Source organism: Saccopteryx bilineata, chromosome 1 (assembly GCF_036850765.1).
Source record: "Saccopteryx bilineata isolate mSacBil1 chromosome 1, mSacBil1_pri_phased_curated, whole genome shotgun sequence".
NCBI classification, from domain to species: domain Eukaryota; kingdom Metazoa; phylum Chordata; class Mammalia; order Chiroptera; family Emballonuridae; genus Saccopteryx; species Saccopteryx bilineata.
In genome coordinates, this window is record NC_089490.1 from 59933988 (window position 1) to 59950092 (window position 16105).

The following is a 16105-nucleotide window of genomic DNA, read 5'->3' on the forward strand; positions in this document are numbered from 1 at the left end:
CACACTGGGCCAGTGTTCTACCACTGAGTGAAATGGTCAGTGTGAGGGAGTGTTGTTGAACATGTTCAACTTTATGGATGATAGATCAGTAATAACATATAGTTTTAACAAGGCAATTTAGGTTTAAGTCCATTTGCTATCTCAAAATCAGGTGCTCAGCAGCAAGCCAGAGTCTATTCTTTAACAAAGAGAAAATAGATACTTGCTGGAAAAGGCATGAATTTGTTCCACCATTGCATGAGTCTGTGTTATGATTCTCTTCTTAGGGCTTTCTAGAGCAATGCTATCTGGCATACACAATTGCCTTGGTCTGTCTGGGCATTTATAACAAAATACCATAGACGGGCTTATAAACATTTATTTCTTATAGTTCTGAAGGCTGGGAAGTCCAAACCATGACGTTAGAAGATCTGGCATCTGGTGAGAGCCCATTCCTAATTCATAAATGGCAATCTTTCAAATATAACCTCACATGGCAGAAAGGGCAAGGGATCTCTCTGTAGCCTCTTCTTATAAGAACACTAGTCCCATTCATGAAGTCTCCACCCTGATGGTCTAATCACCTCCCAAAGACCCGCCTCCTAAGACCATCACCCTTGGGAATTAGAATTTCAAGATATGAATTTTAGGGGACACACATATTTGGTTCACATTATTAGTCTAATTTTAAAAAGTGTCTAAAAGTTTGTAATCTTGGGGTCTTATGTATATAATAAAGATTCATCTGATTCCATTTCAAAGAATTGATGCAAATGTAATTCACAAGAAGGATATAGCACATCAGGTCTACAAATGATAGAAGATCCCTGTACAAATAATTTAGTAACAAAAAATGTCCATTAAAATAATTGCATAAATTTCTAGATTAATGAACTATTCTCTCTGAACATGAAGATAAATTTAACTGCCCACTTAATCATTTTTAAAGCTAATGATAGGAAGAATTTAAGCATAATTTAGATTTATATAATGTATAAAAGCAGGCTTTAATATCTATTGTGATGACATATGTGGCAATTTTGTTCACATAGACACTACTTGAACATCAGCAGCAAGAACTTGAGCATCCCCTCAATCTAAAAACAAAAAACAAGAACAACAACAACACACAAATAAATAACCTTCCAAAGATAAGGGATTGTTATGTGGTTTCAAAATGTTGTGCAGCAGTCACAGCAGCTGAATCAGGTTTATGTTACCAAGCTAAGGTCATGCTCACCATGTGGAAGCAGAAAAGTGGAATTGGGGCCCAACACAAAGTAGAGGGCAGATTGTCAGTACAGAGAACACTTAGAGGTAAAAGGAGTCCTTGTACTTGCTTAGTGTTCAGTACTTCCTTCTCCCTTAGTTTGAGGGGCTCCCAGATCAATCCCAGCATATCCAGCAAGCCTGAAGAATACTGATGCAGGAGACTTAATAAAGCTGTAGGGGAAATAAAAACATAATTGAAGCACCACTTCTTTTTTAAAACCATTTGATAGAAGACATCAACATCCCTGTTAACAAGCAGGGATGTAACATTCTTTTCTTTCTTTGTACTTGAACCATCTCACTGACAATAAGTCTATCATTTCCTGGGGTAGCAGATTGTATATTATGACAACTCTGACTCTTAGATCGTATTTTCTTACCATGAGGCAAAGAGTTCCTTCCTTTGGTTCTACCCGTTGGTCCTAACACTCGAGTTTCAAGAGCCAATGTTATATTCTTCCTCTATGTGGTAGCTCTTCAAAATTAGTAGACAGCTATCACACTCATCTTTAGATTTTTCTTCTCCAGGCTAAAGATAATCTCTTGTTGAAAAAAAGTAGCATTAAAAGTATTTTGTTGTTGTTTTGTTCTTTAATATGGTATTGCTTCAAGTTGTGGTAAGATAATATTTTGAAATAGCTGCCACTTTTTTCCTTCTAATAATTTCTCTACTCCTTCCATAGTAACCCCATCCTTTCTGGTACCCAAGATGCTCAATGTTCTTGCCTCAGATTAAAGATGTAACAACAGAAAGCCCAGAGAGAAAGCTCTCTTCCTGGCTTTTCAAAAAGCACACCCTCTAAGAAAAATTTTTTAAAGGTTATGGCATAGAAAATTTAGTGAATAATGTGATGACATTCCCACTCTCAACACCAAGGCTAGAAAAAAATGCCCAAGGTTTGAGCTGGGAAAGTAGCAAGGAGGAGAACAAGTGGAGAAATGAGAGGGAAGAAGCAGTAGAGCTCAGACTGAGGGGCTCTACCACAGTTAACCATAAATACAGGTGATGTCCGCCCAGTTAACAAGCTCCCTCCATTTTGCCAAGAGCCCTATGAGAGGAGAGGACACAGCAGCAGGCTGTGGAAGTCTGCAGTGAGTGAGTCCATGGAGGTTGTGAGAGACCCAAGGCATGGCCATTATCCTTTTCATGTGGAGGCTTTCCTTCAACAACAGAAAGCACTTCTTTCTACCTGAGAAACATCACCAATGCTCAGTTTCTGCCTGTCTTTCTCATGAGACACTTCTTTTTAATGTCCTGGGTATATACAAGGCCCAGCAAAAAAGAGCAAAGAGACAGAAATTAGTGAACACAGAGAGAAGAAATAGAGGTCATTTACAAGAAAAAACCCTAGTGTCCTTAACAGGAGTCAAACAACAAACAAACAAAAAACCCCAGCTTTACCGTTGTCCTAGGCCAATACCCAGTTAAAAAAGAAATTACAAATCTATTCATAATCTTTTTCTTTTTTTCTGAATATCTGTTTCCTAAGACCCTTTTCAGTATAGTCCCCAGACAGAAGGCAATGCCACAGTTTTGGTCTACCCATGCAGCTTTCTCAATTGCAGTATTTTAGAATAAAATCCATCAGCAAATGGAGGCTTAATATTAATAACATGAGTATCTAATATCAAAATAGAATTAGAAGAAAATTCAAGGGCAAGGGACTTTCAAAATTGCTCCCTTTTTAAATCTCTGGCATTTATTCTTCAATGTAGAGATTTCATTACTGATAATATTCTAGTCATTTCTTTTTTCTTCTATTTTATTTTTTTGCTGTTGTTTTGTTTTCATCATAATTTGTTGGAATACTAATAATATTTTTGTTTAAAATTAATTATATTTCTGTGAATAAGAATATAGTTGTGAAAGATGAATTAAATATATTTCCTTATCTGGCATATGAAATGTGAGCCATTTAGAATTTTTGATTAATGTAATGGGATGCGGAAGAGATTGGTCAAGCCTTTTTTAGAATAACAATTATAAGTCATGAGATATGATAAACAACTTTTCATATCCTCTTACAGGCTTCCATGACCATGAACAAATATTGAATTAGGCAACAGAATGGATAAATGAATCAAAAAAAGGAAAAAGAAAGTGCAACAGGGCAGAATGGGAAGGAAGGCTTCTTCTGAATTTTTGCAAACAGTCTATAACTCAGTTACATGTTTGGCCTTCACAATAAGCTTATTACGTAAGAATTTGTGTTCTCTGCTCATTGATTCAAATATTTACTTAAGACCTACTCTGTGTCAAGCCTTGTTCCTATGTTCTCGGAATAAAACAGTGGACAAAAGAGATTTAGTCTTTTCTGCTATATAACAGTTTAGTATGAAGTGACAATAACAACAGCAGCAAAGGTTAAAAAAAGATAAGTCAATGAAATAGATTTTAGAGAAGAATATCTCAGAGCTTAATATTAACTTCCTATTGGTGCTATAATAAATGATCACAAATTCAGTGGTTTAAAGCAACACAAATTTATTCTCTTACTGTTGTGAAGGTCAGGAGTTTAAAATAGGCCATCGGGCCTGGGTTCCTTCTGGGGGCATTTCTTTGCCTTTTCCAGTTTCTAAAGGCTGCCAGCATTCCTCACCTCTTGGCTCCATGTTACTTTTCATCGTCATGTCTCCATCTCTGACTCTGACTCTCCCGTTTTCCTTTTATAAAGGACCCTTGTGATTACATCGGACCTGCCTGGATAACCCAGGATTATTTCAAAATCCTTAATCACATCTACCAAGTCTCTTTTGCCACGTAAATTAATATTCATAGGTTCCAGGGATTAGAATAGAGGAACATTTGGAGAGTGATTATTCAATTTATCTCAGAGTCTTAAGGGAAAATTGTTCAATTTCTTGCATCAGCTTAAAACCTCCAATCTTCTGAATCCAAATGCACTGACCTTTCTGCTTTACCATAGCTTAATCTCCACCCTCTGTTCATCCTCAGTCTGCTGAAGATAGAGTCCATTTTGATGTTTTTTGGTGTTTTCTACATTTTTAGCTACCCTTACTCACTCGTGTAGTGTTCTGAAGCTGGAGAGAATAAAATCAATTTATTCACAGGTAAAAGAAACTGACAACCGGTTAATATGTCTGTGCCATTCAACAAATATGAGTGTTGCTTATGTGCTAAACGCAGAACTAGAGTGGAAAACAAAACAGATGCTGCCTTTGCCTTTCTTCTTGTAGGAGATAGACATTAAATTATCTACCACACAGGTAATTATGCATTCTCGTAAGTGGTGAGAAAAAAATGAAAAGGGTTTGATTACAGATTATAATTATAAGGTTTAATTAGACAGGGAGGTCAGGAACAGATCTTCTCAGAAGGGAACATTGAAGCCCAGAGTGAAGGATGAGCAGGGTCCTCCCATGTGAAGGGAGTGTGGGCAGCGAAGGGGATGTCTGTATGTGGTGAGCGAGGGCACTTGTACAGGCAGGGCAAGCTCAGTGGCTCTCAGATGGAAAAGAGCTTGATAACTTGAATATTTTAAAATTTGTGTGATTAGAAAACAATCAGGGAGGGAGTGGGGGGGTGGAGGTCTAAGGTAAAATAAGCCTGATAAGTAGACAGTAGGTCCTGCAGGCCACAGACCATGAAAAAGAGTTTGGATTTTATTTTCAAGTGAATTGGGAAGTAATTGAAGGATTTTCAAGTGAGAGGAAAGTGATTTCATCATATTTATGCTTTTAAAAGATGACTCTGGCTGTTGGGAACAGATAGTAAAAAGAAAGTGAAAGCGGAGAGACTGTAAAGGCAGCTGCTTCCTGGAGAGGGAGAAGGCGGGAGCTTGGAGCAGAGCCCCCGGAAGTAGGCGACAAGTGGGAAGATCTGAGTTTCATTTTGGGGTAGGAGCAACAGCACTTGCTGAGGGATGAGACATAGGTAGTGAGGAAACATAAGAATCAAGGTGGATTCTCAGGTTGCAAGCTTGAGAAACTAGGTATATGGTGGAACTATTTATGAAGATGGCAAAGACCAGAAGAGTAATGACATTAGATAGAATATCAATAAATTTTTTAGACCCCTTAAGTTTGAGATTTTTGTAAAATTTCAATTGACAATTTTGACTAGACATTAGATAAATGAGTCTGGAGATCAGAGGAGAGAGAGACATAAATTTAGAACTTATCACCATAGAGATAGTGTTTAAACCGGTGGGAATAAGTGAAACCAGATAGGGAGGAAATGTGAAGCAGAAACTGAAAGGGCTTAAGAGCAAGCCCTAGGAAATTTGAACATTAGAATTAAAGAAGATTCAGGGAGGGAGGAGGCTGAGAATCAGGCCAAAGATGCAAAAGAAAATCAGAGAAATGCAGTGTCAACAAAGCCGAGAGATGATATTTCATTGTGGTTTTAATTTGCATTTCTCTAATGATTAGTGATGTTGAGCATTTTTTCATATGCCTATTGGCCAACTGTATATCCTCTTTGGAGAAGTGTCTATTCATTTCTTTTGCCCATTTTTTGATTGGATTGTTTGTCTTTCTGGTGTTGAGATTTACAAGTTCTTTATATATTTTGGTTATTAACCCCTTATCAGACGTACAGTCAAATATGTTCTCCCATTGTGTAATTTGTCTTTTTATTCTGTTCCTATTGTCTTTGGCTGTGCAAAAGCTTTTTAGTTTAATATAGTCCCATTTGTTTATCCTGTCTTTTATTTCCCTTGCCCGTGGAGATAAATCAGCAAATATATCGCTGCGAGAGATGTCGGAGAGCTTACTGCCTATGTTTTCTTCTAAGATGCTTACCTCACACCGGTCAGAATGGCACTCATCAACAAAACAACACAGAATAAGTGCTGGCGAGGATGTGGAGAAAAGGGAACCCTCCTGCACTGCTGGTGGGAATGCAGACTGGTGCAGCCTCTATGGAAAACAGTATGGAGATTCCTCAAAAAATTGAAAATCAAACTGCCTTTTGACCCAGCCTTCCCACTTTTAGGAATATATCCCAAGAACACCATAGAATGGTTCTAGAAGGAGAAATGCACCCCCATGTTTATAGCAGCATTGTTCACAATAGCGAAGATCTGGAAACAGCCCAAGTGTCTGTCAGAGGACAAGTGGATTAAAAAGCTTTGGTACATATATACTATGGAATACTACTCAGCCATAAGAAATGATGACCTCGGATCATTTACAATAACATGGATGGACCTTGATAACATTATACAGAGTGAAAGAAGTAAATCAGAAAAAACTAAGAACTATATGAACCCATGCATAGATGGGACATAAAAATGAGACTCAGAGACATGGACAAGAATGTGATGGTAACAGGGAGTGGGGTGGGGAGGGGGCGAGGAAGGAGAGGGAGGGGGTGGGGGTAGGGTAGGGGCACAAAGAAAACCAGATAGAAGGTGATGGAGGGTGATTTGACTTTGAGTGAGGGGTATGCAGCATAATCAAAGGTCAAAATAATCTGGAGATGTTTTCTCGGAACATATGTACCCTGATTTATCAATGTCACTGCATTAAAATTAATAAAAATGAGATTAAAAAAAAAAAAAAAAACAAAGCCGAGAAAAGAGTGTTTTGAAAAAAGCAAGTTGTTAATAGTGTCAACTACAGCAACCATTGTTTTGGCAAGAGCAACAACAACAAAAGTATCCTAAAGAACAGTTTTAACTCCACAGCAGACATGTACAAACCACACATTACATGTGAAAAGGATATCTTTTTCTTCCCTTCTGAAAAAAGCACAAAGCTGCCCCTGACTGCTGGAACCTGATGCTCATAGCCAGGTCATGCTGCTCTCCCGCTGGACAAACTTAAAAAGCATCAGACAAGATCACTCCTACACCATGACAAAGTGAGTTAAAACAAAATCACCAGGCAACCTACAAAATATCAAACACCCCTCCTTCTTGACTAAAGTGAATGACTGCAACTTCTTTACCAGTAAGCTTTATGCCCATCTTGATCTGTCTTTCTCATATATCAGATTGATTTAGGTACCAATCATAGACCTGCTTCTGCTTTTTTGACAACACCCAATCTAGAGTGAGCCTCTGCTACCTCCCCACGATTACTCACTCAAAGCCTATCTCTTATAGTTTCTTTTTTAACATCTCTTACTGAGTAAAGCCTTACAGTTCTACCATAGTGAGCAGTCTTCTCCAGGAAAAGTGGTCTGCAAGGAGTCCTGGTAGTGTTTGGCTAAATGGCATTGACATTTCTCGTCTCTTAAAAAATCAGCAATCCATATTTACTAAACACATATACATCGGTTAATAAAAATACTGAATTAACCAGAACTCCCAATTCTCCAATAGCTTTAGATACATTGTATCTATTAGTATACAAATGTTGTTTATTATTGCTCCTAAAGTGTTCGTATAGTAACTCTTTCTACCTATGTAGGATCTTAATGTAGATTTTATCAAGATCTCAAATACCTCTCAAAACCTTTATTTTGTTCCAATCCTCACATAGTACAGCTAACAATTCCTTTTTTCCATCTCACATGCTGTCAACCTGACTTATCACTGGTGATGTTAACCTTGATCTGTTGGTTTAGGGAGCATCTGTCAGGTTTGTTTATTGTGAAGTTACTGATTTTTCCTTTCCATAGTATATTCTTTGGAAGCAGGTCATGAAGTCCCACTCACTCTCTCTCTTTTTTTTAAATTTTATTTATTCATTTTTAGAGAGGAGAGAGACAGAGAGGGAGAGAGAGGAGAGAGAGACAGAGAGAGAGAAGGGGGGGAGGAGCTGGAAGCATCAACTCCCATATGTGCCTTGACCAGGCAAGCCCAGGGTTTTGAACCGGCGACCTCAGCATTTCCAGGTCAACCCTTTATCCACTTCGCCACCACAGGTCAGAGCCCCACTCACTCTCAATGTGAGGAAAATTAAGTTCCATATACTAGCAGTGGGGAGTGGAGAGGAAGACTCTACAAATATTTGAAAGTGTTTTGTGTGAAAGATCTATTCCTTCTCCCATTTATTCATTTGTTCATGCATTTATATCTGGATGGACACACAGATGTTTATTTTGTTCCTCAGGTTAAAATCCAATCCAATATTACTTATTTTGTTGCTCAAATTGTTCCAGCTTTATCCACTGGTAGCTCTTTCATTTGGCTCCTGTGTCCTCTCTACATGTCCTAATCATTTTTATTTTTAAACCACTGACTTATTTTCTGGCATTACAGAATACTCCAGTTCATGTTATACTTTTTCTGTCTCAGCCCAGGATCTGCCACTTCACCAAGAAGCTGTGGTTCTCTTTAGTGGAGAGGAATATTTAGAAATGAAGACTTGGCTGCTGGGTGTGCTCATTGCCACTGGGTTGTCATTGCTTCTAGGCCCTCTTAGCAGACGGTAAGAAATACTTGCACTCATAGTAACTTTTTTATATACATATCTATAATTATTTCTATATCCACCTATATGTATACATATTAAAGTAAACACAAGCTCGTGCTGATGTCTGAGACTCTAATTCAATACCACAGGGTGCAACCTAGACTCTCCCATGCTTATTTATACAACTTTCTTTGATAAGAAAAATTGGGCTTATTGTTTATAATGTAAATACTTATTTATCATACCCTGGTATATGTGTATTTTTTAACTTGTAACCCTGTGAGAAACAAATTTACCAACTAGAGCAGGGGTCGGAAACCTTTTTGGCTGAGAGAGTCATAAACGCCACATTTTAAAATCTAATTCCGTAAGAACCATACAATGACTCGTGTATGTTAAGCATTATCCAATAAAAATTTGGTGTTGTCCTGGAGGACAGCTGTGATTGGCTCCAGCCACCCGCAACCATGAACATGAGCAGTAGGAAATGAATGGATTGTAATACATGAGAATGTTTTATATTTTTAACGTTATTATTTTTTTTTATTAAAGATTTGTCTGCAAGCCAGATGCAGCCATGAAAAGAACCACATCTGGCTTGCGAGCCATAGGTTCCGGACCCCTGAACTAGAGTATGAATTCAGTTCTTTTTGTGTTTTGCCTGAGAGCATGTAGTCAAAACACAGTTTTTAAGTTACTTAGGGCAGATCCTTTTCTCTCATCTCTTCAATAAGCTTATGTTATGCGTCTGTACTAAAATTAGATCCTTTTGTCAGTCTCCATTCTATCTTGGACCCCAAGACATTCCTGTTGATATGTCTTTAAGCCTATTAAAGTTCACATTTTGTGATGTACAGCTTTTTAGATTTTGACAAATGCATAGAGTAATATGTCTATCACCCCAGTTACATACTAGGATTGCTGGTTTGTATGATAAGTGTATATTTAATTTTGTAAGAAGTTGCCAAACTGTCTTCTAAAGTGATTATACTATTTTACATTCCCAATAGCAATAGAAGAGAGTTCTTCTAAAACTTTTATACTTTTATACAGATTTATTTTTAGTTAATTTTTGTAAGGACACAGCAAGAAGGTGACCACCAGAAAACCAGGAAAAGAGTTCTTACCAGACACTGAATCTGCTGGCATCTTAATCTTGGACTTCCTTGTCTACGGAACTATAAGAAATAAACATTTCTTGTTTAAGTTGCTCAGTCTATGGTGTTTTGTTATAGCATTCAAATTTTAGATATTCAAATTGAAGAAATTTCTATTACTAGTTTGGTGAGTTTTTTTTTTTTTTTTTTTTGTATTTTTTTCTGAAGCTGGAAACGGGGAGAGAGAGTCAGACAGACTCCCGCATGCGCCCGACCGGGATCCACCAGGCACGCCCACCAGGGAGCGACGCTCTGTCCATCAGGGGGCGATGCTCTGCCCCTCCAGGGGCGTCGCTCTGTTGCGACCAGAGCCACTCTAGCGCCTGGGGTAGAGGCCAAGGAGCTATCCCCAGCGCCCGGGCCATCTTTGCTCCAATGGAGCCTCGGCTGCGGGAGGGGAAGAGAGAGACAGAGAGGAAGGAGAGGGGGAGGGGTGGAGAAGCAGATGGGCGCCTCTCCTGTGTGCCCTGGCTGGGAATCGAACCCGGGACCTCTACACGCCAGGCCGACGCTGTACCACTGAGCCAACCGGCCAGGGCTTGGTGGGGTTTTTAATTGTATTTATTGAGATGACACTAGTTAACAAAAGTATAGAGTTTTCAGGTGCACAATTCTATAACACATTTTCTGTACACCATATTGTATGTTCATATCTTCCCAAATCAAGTCTCTATCCACCACCATTTATCCCCCCATGACCCTCTCCACCCACCCCTTATAATTACCACATTATTATCCTTGTTCATGTGTTTTCTCTATTTCTTTTCCTTTTTAGCTCTATCCCTCCATCTTCCTGACCAAGCCCCCCCACACACACACACGCACACAACTGTCAGCCTGCTCTCTATATCTCTATTTTGCTTGTTAGTTTATTATGTTCATTAGATTCCACATATGGGTAAAACCATATGGAAAAAATTTTAAATTACGCATGCATGTTAAGTTTTGTCTCCTCACATGGTCAAGACAGCCAGGATATATCTGGGTCCCTTCACCCTGTTCTATAGCCTAGAAATTCTCCATTCATTTATTTGATGTAATCATTAGGCTCACTTTGCTTGTCTACCTTCTCCTAAGTACAGTATTATATATTTTGTGCAGTTTATAATTCATTGAGATGGGAGGGTAAATCAGATTCCTGTTACTCTTATGACTAGAGGTAGAAATCATTATCTTCTTGTTTAAATTTTTAATTTGTTTTTAGTAAGTTTGAAACCTTCTTCTTTGTTAACATTTATTATTCCTTTTTTGTCAATTATCTATAATGAATGCTCATTTATCTATGAAAAATATTTATTTTGTTTAAATTTACATAGCATATGAAGTACAAAAGGACCAGCTTCTTAAAATATAAAAAGAAAAAGTTAGCATTTACTCTTCTTAAAACATTTTCTACCTTCTTACTACACTTTACTCACCTCCTATCCTCTCCTTAGATGTCTATATCTAAATATATATTTATTTTTCTCTCTACTGTGAATATTGTGTTGTTGATAAATATTTGTGTCTGCCCTTCCTCACTTCTTTGAAGATACTTCCCTATCCCTACTCCTTGTGAGTCTTATATGGCTGTCATTCAAAAATACTGACACCCTCCTCTAGATGTGTATGTCTGGACAAGTTAAGCAAGTCAGAGAATTTTATCCTCTAGACAAGCCTCAACTATTATATTCAAAGAGAGTCCATTAGAGTTCTTAAAGAGTAGGTTCATGTATATCCTTTCAGAGTGAGGTTTTCGCTCTGTTTTCCGAGGTTAAAACTGACCAGTAGTGCTGCAGTGGATAGAGCATTAACCTGGGACACTATGGTCATAAGTTTAAAACCCCAAGGTCACTGGCTTGAGCATGGGCTTATTGGATTGAGTGTGGTTTGAGCGTGGGATCATCAACATGATTCCATGGTTGCTGGCTTTATCCCAAAGGTCGCTGGCTTGAAGTCCAAGGTCACTGACTTGAGATCAAGGTCACATGATTGAGCAAGAGGTCACTGGCTTTGCTGGAGCCCTGCCCCTGCCCAGTCAAGGCATGTATGAGAAGCAATCAATGAACAACTAAAGTGCAGAAACTAGAAGTTGATGCTTCTAACTTCTCTCCCTTCCTGTCTCTCATTCTCTCAAAAATAAAATAAAATAATATAAAACTAAGAACAATGGAATCCTTAAAGTACTAGATTTTATTTTTCATCTCCATGAAAAAAAACATAGATGAGATCAAAAGCAGCACTGTGGAAAGCAGGGAAAAAGGTGAAAAAGAAAAAGAAAACGAATCTTAATGACATCATTTGAACCCTTGGCTACTACAATCCCTAAAGCCTACTTTCTCATCAGTATGTCATTAATACATTTCATCCTATGTTTCAGCTACTTTGACATGGTTGGCTGTTCCTTACAATTAAAAGTCTTGGCACATACTAATTCTATATTGTTAGGTTTCTGAAATTGACTGTGACTATTCTGTCACAGAAACATATAGCACATCTCTACGTGTAGCTTCAGGTAACTTGAATGTTTAGAGATTGTGCTAAATAATCAGTGGCCTTGAATTAAAGATCAAACAGAAAGGAAACTTGTCACTTGTGTTCTGCATTTTAAATCAATCCACCACTATTACTGCGTGTAGCATACATGCAGATGGTTTGGGATGAGTTGAAGACTCATGGAAGGAAACTTCATACATTTTTAAACATACAGAAAATTATTTCTGACTTACAAAATAGAATAAAAACCACATACTCCAGTGAGTTTTTATATATGAGTGCTTGCTTCATCTAATGATTTTTTTTTACACATATAAAAAGTGTAGCATACCAGGTAGGTTAGTTAAAGAGAGGAAACTGTTTTATTGAGTTTGCCAGTGCTTACCAGTTCTCACCTAAGCTACTCTTTCAGTTTGCCTATGATATATCTCTCATCAACAATTCTGATTCTTGTTGGTTGAAAAGTAGCCATAATCAAGGCTTCTTGAATAACACGTTTAAAAAGATGCTTTTAAGAATTAGAATTTCTGCCTGACCACATGGTGGCATAGTGGATAGAGCATTGGCCTGGGACTCAGAAGGCCCAGCTCCAAAACCCTGAGGTCACCAGCTTGAGCGTGGAGTCTTTGGCTTGAATGTGGGATCATAGATATGACCCCATAGTCGCCAGCTTGAGCCCAAAGGTCTGTGGCTTAAAGCCCAATATTGTTTACTTGAGTCTAAGGTCACTGGCTTGAGCAAGGGGTCACTTGCTCTGATGTATCCCCCTGGTCAAGGTACATAGGACAAAGCACTCAATGAACAACTAAGGTGCCTCATCAAAGAACTAATGCTTCTCATTTCTCTCCCTTCATGCCTGTATGTCCCTATCTGTCCCTCTTTCAGTCTCTCTCTCTTTGTCTCTGTCTCTCTTGCTAAAAATAAAAATTCAGAATTTCTATGTTATCTACAATAATAAGTGTGAATAGTATATATGCTCATATTACTCAATACATAAAATATTCCTGTGAATATTTAAAATGCATACAACTGTCACATTTTTAAATTTAAGTAAACTATTTTTCAGGAAGTATACTTTAATTCTTTATATTATTTACTTCTCCAACTCTCAAATATCTCAGTTCCGTGAGGGACAGTTTTTTGTTTCTTTTTTTTGGCTGAAATAAAAATAAGCCAGTTAAAGTCATGGGAAGGTCTATGAGAAAAAAAACAGATCTCTTTCACCCCTGTTTTTTGTCTAGTATTTGCTTTTCTGACTTTTGAGAGAAAGTCTCCTGGTCTCTTAAACTTTTACATTTTTAAGTTATCCTTGAAAGAAAATATTCTTAGAGGATCTATTTCTCAAAAAAATGCCAAGAACAAGTCTTATGCCACATCAGATTTAAGAAAATGTCAAGTGATATGTTTTCTGGCCTTTTGAAAAGTGACTTACATAAGAAAAATACAAGTCTGTCCAAGAATATTTTCCCCAGCCCCACATCCAAAATCTTAACTCTCAGCTGATTTCACAGATGGCAATCAACAGAGGAAAGAAAGGACACTTAATTAGGAGGTGTACTTGCTTTATCATTGAAATAATTTGATGTTGGAATAAAGCAGAATTTTAAAATCTAAGTTTCTGAGTTGTAAAGCATACTGGGAAACAAAGAATGATGAAAAGTGTAAGATTTTAGGAAAAGACAACAGCAAAGAAACAAGAACGAGAGATGTGCAAGAGTAAGGAACTGCTTTATCACAGAAGTCTTCCTTAAATTGGAATCTCATTTAGGGCTAGTTTCATGAACTGTGACCTGTGCAGTTCCATGAGGCCCCATGCTCAGAAAGACTCCATGATTGGTAAAATACTCTGCTTTCACTATCTTGAAATTTTCAATAATTATTGAACAAGGGTCTGGACACTTTTACTTTGTACTGAGTCACAGAAATCATGTAGGTAGTTGTTAACCCAAGCTCAATTCTCCCAGGCCTTCTTCTCATCTATCTTATCTCTCAATTTCACAGTTCTTATTCTCTAGCACCAATCAAGGAATAAAACTGGTTTTCTCATTCACAGACATCTTGTAGCTATAGTCAGATTCCATTTGCAACCTAGGTATTATGGTAATTCCCACTTAATTGTTTCTGTTCGTCTATCTATTTAAAACAAATGAACATCTACCTTTTCTCTGAGTCCAAAAGGACATGCCCTTGAAGCATTTTACTCAAGCCATTTGATTCTGTTTTTAAAATATTAAGACCTAGAGGGATCCCAAGATGGCAACAGAGTAGGTGGACGTTCCAAATTCCATCTCCTATGACCAACTTAATTTTAAAAAATCATCTTGAAACATCACTTTGACTAAATGAAGAAGTGTCTATAAGGATCACAGAAGAAGCCACACTAAGACTGGTAGGAAAGGCGGAGACACTGAAATGGCTGCCCCGCTTCTAGGAGCAAATGGGGCTGAGGGTCCAGAGGGACTCTCACAGCATTTAGTGGTGTAAATTGCCAAGGTTTCTGTCTGCAAGAAAGAGACAAAACTCTCAGAGATGCAGGATCTGTCTTAAAGGGCCAGTGCAGAAAATCTTGTTCACAGCCACTCACCCAGGGCTCCAGTGGAGGGAGGGCTGAGAGAACTAGAGTTGCATGAGGGAAGTGTGAAGTAGGTGGCCCAGGGAGAGACACTGTAGGAGAGGGCCACTGGAACCCTTGTGCTGAATCATTCTCCAGTACTGAAGTCCCATCTTTCTTGAGTGGAGCAGTCCCCTTCATGTGGCATCAACCTGGGGAAAAGAAACTGCCCCATCCTCAGTAATTTATCCTGTCTCAGCCAGGAAGCACGAGGTGCATCAGGGACTCAGTTTTCTGGTGTTGAGGCTGAAGCTCCCCCCCCCTACACACACACACACACACACACACACACACACTTACACACACACACTCTCCTAAGTCTATGACAGGTGCTTCCGTCCCACAGAAAATTCAGTAGAAACTGTCTGAATTGTGAGCAAACCACATCTCTGGGTCTCAGAGGCCCCACCTATTAGACTCCTAGAAACAAACCATACTGAAGTCTGTGAAAATAGTCTGAACAATCTGACACCTGAGGCCAAGTGGTGGAGCCACACCTACCACCCTTCCTAATCTCTGAATTGCTTCAGGTTCTAGACTCTACAAGAAGTTTTTTTCAATGGATGAGCCCAACAAGCAGCCAGTGGACAGAGGCTGCAGGAGGTGAGACTCAGAGAACCTTGGCCAGTGTGGGTAAAAGCCAGCCTAGGTGTGCAGCTTAATATTTCTATGTGCACCCGGGCCCAGCAAAGGCAGCCACAAACTCTGGATTGGTTGTACTTTCAAGAAGGTTGCTGAGGGCTAGCCATAGGCAATGTTTCTACTGGTCAGTGCTGGGTTCTTACCATGGAGGACCAGGGCCAGCACATCCAATGGCCAGCTGTGGAGAGCAACGGTTCAGGATCTAAAAACACTTTCTGGCATTGTAACTTAAGGGAGGGTTCATCGGACATGTGGCCCAGTTGAGGTAAACTCTGCTTTCTGTGGTCAGCACTGGCACAGTAGTTTATATGCATTGGACAGGGTGGAGTATTATAGTCAGCTGACCTGAGTTTTGAATATCCTGCCTCTCTGGGATAGGTTCTATGAAAGGGAGAGGGAGAGGGTTGGAACATGGACATTCAAGGTGTGGGTCCTCTGGAGCCTATTGTTGAGTCCAGTCAAGAGGCTTAGTCACTTTCTGGGGGGCCACAATCAACCCCAGGAGAGGACTCTCTCAGTCTTTCTCCCTGAGACCAGGGGCTCCCCAGCTGAAAGAACTTCTGCAGAGGGGAAGTTGGTTCACTCAACCTGAACCTACTACTCACATCACTGCAAAGAAATAGAATTGGAGTATCCATCAGTG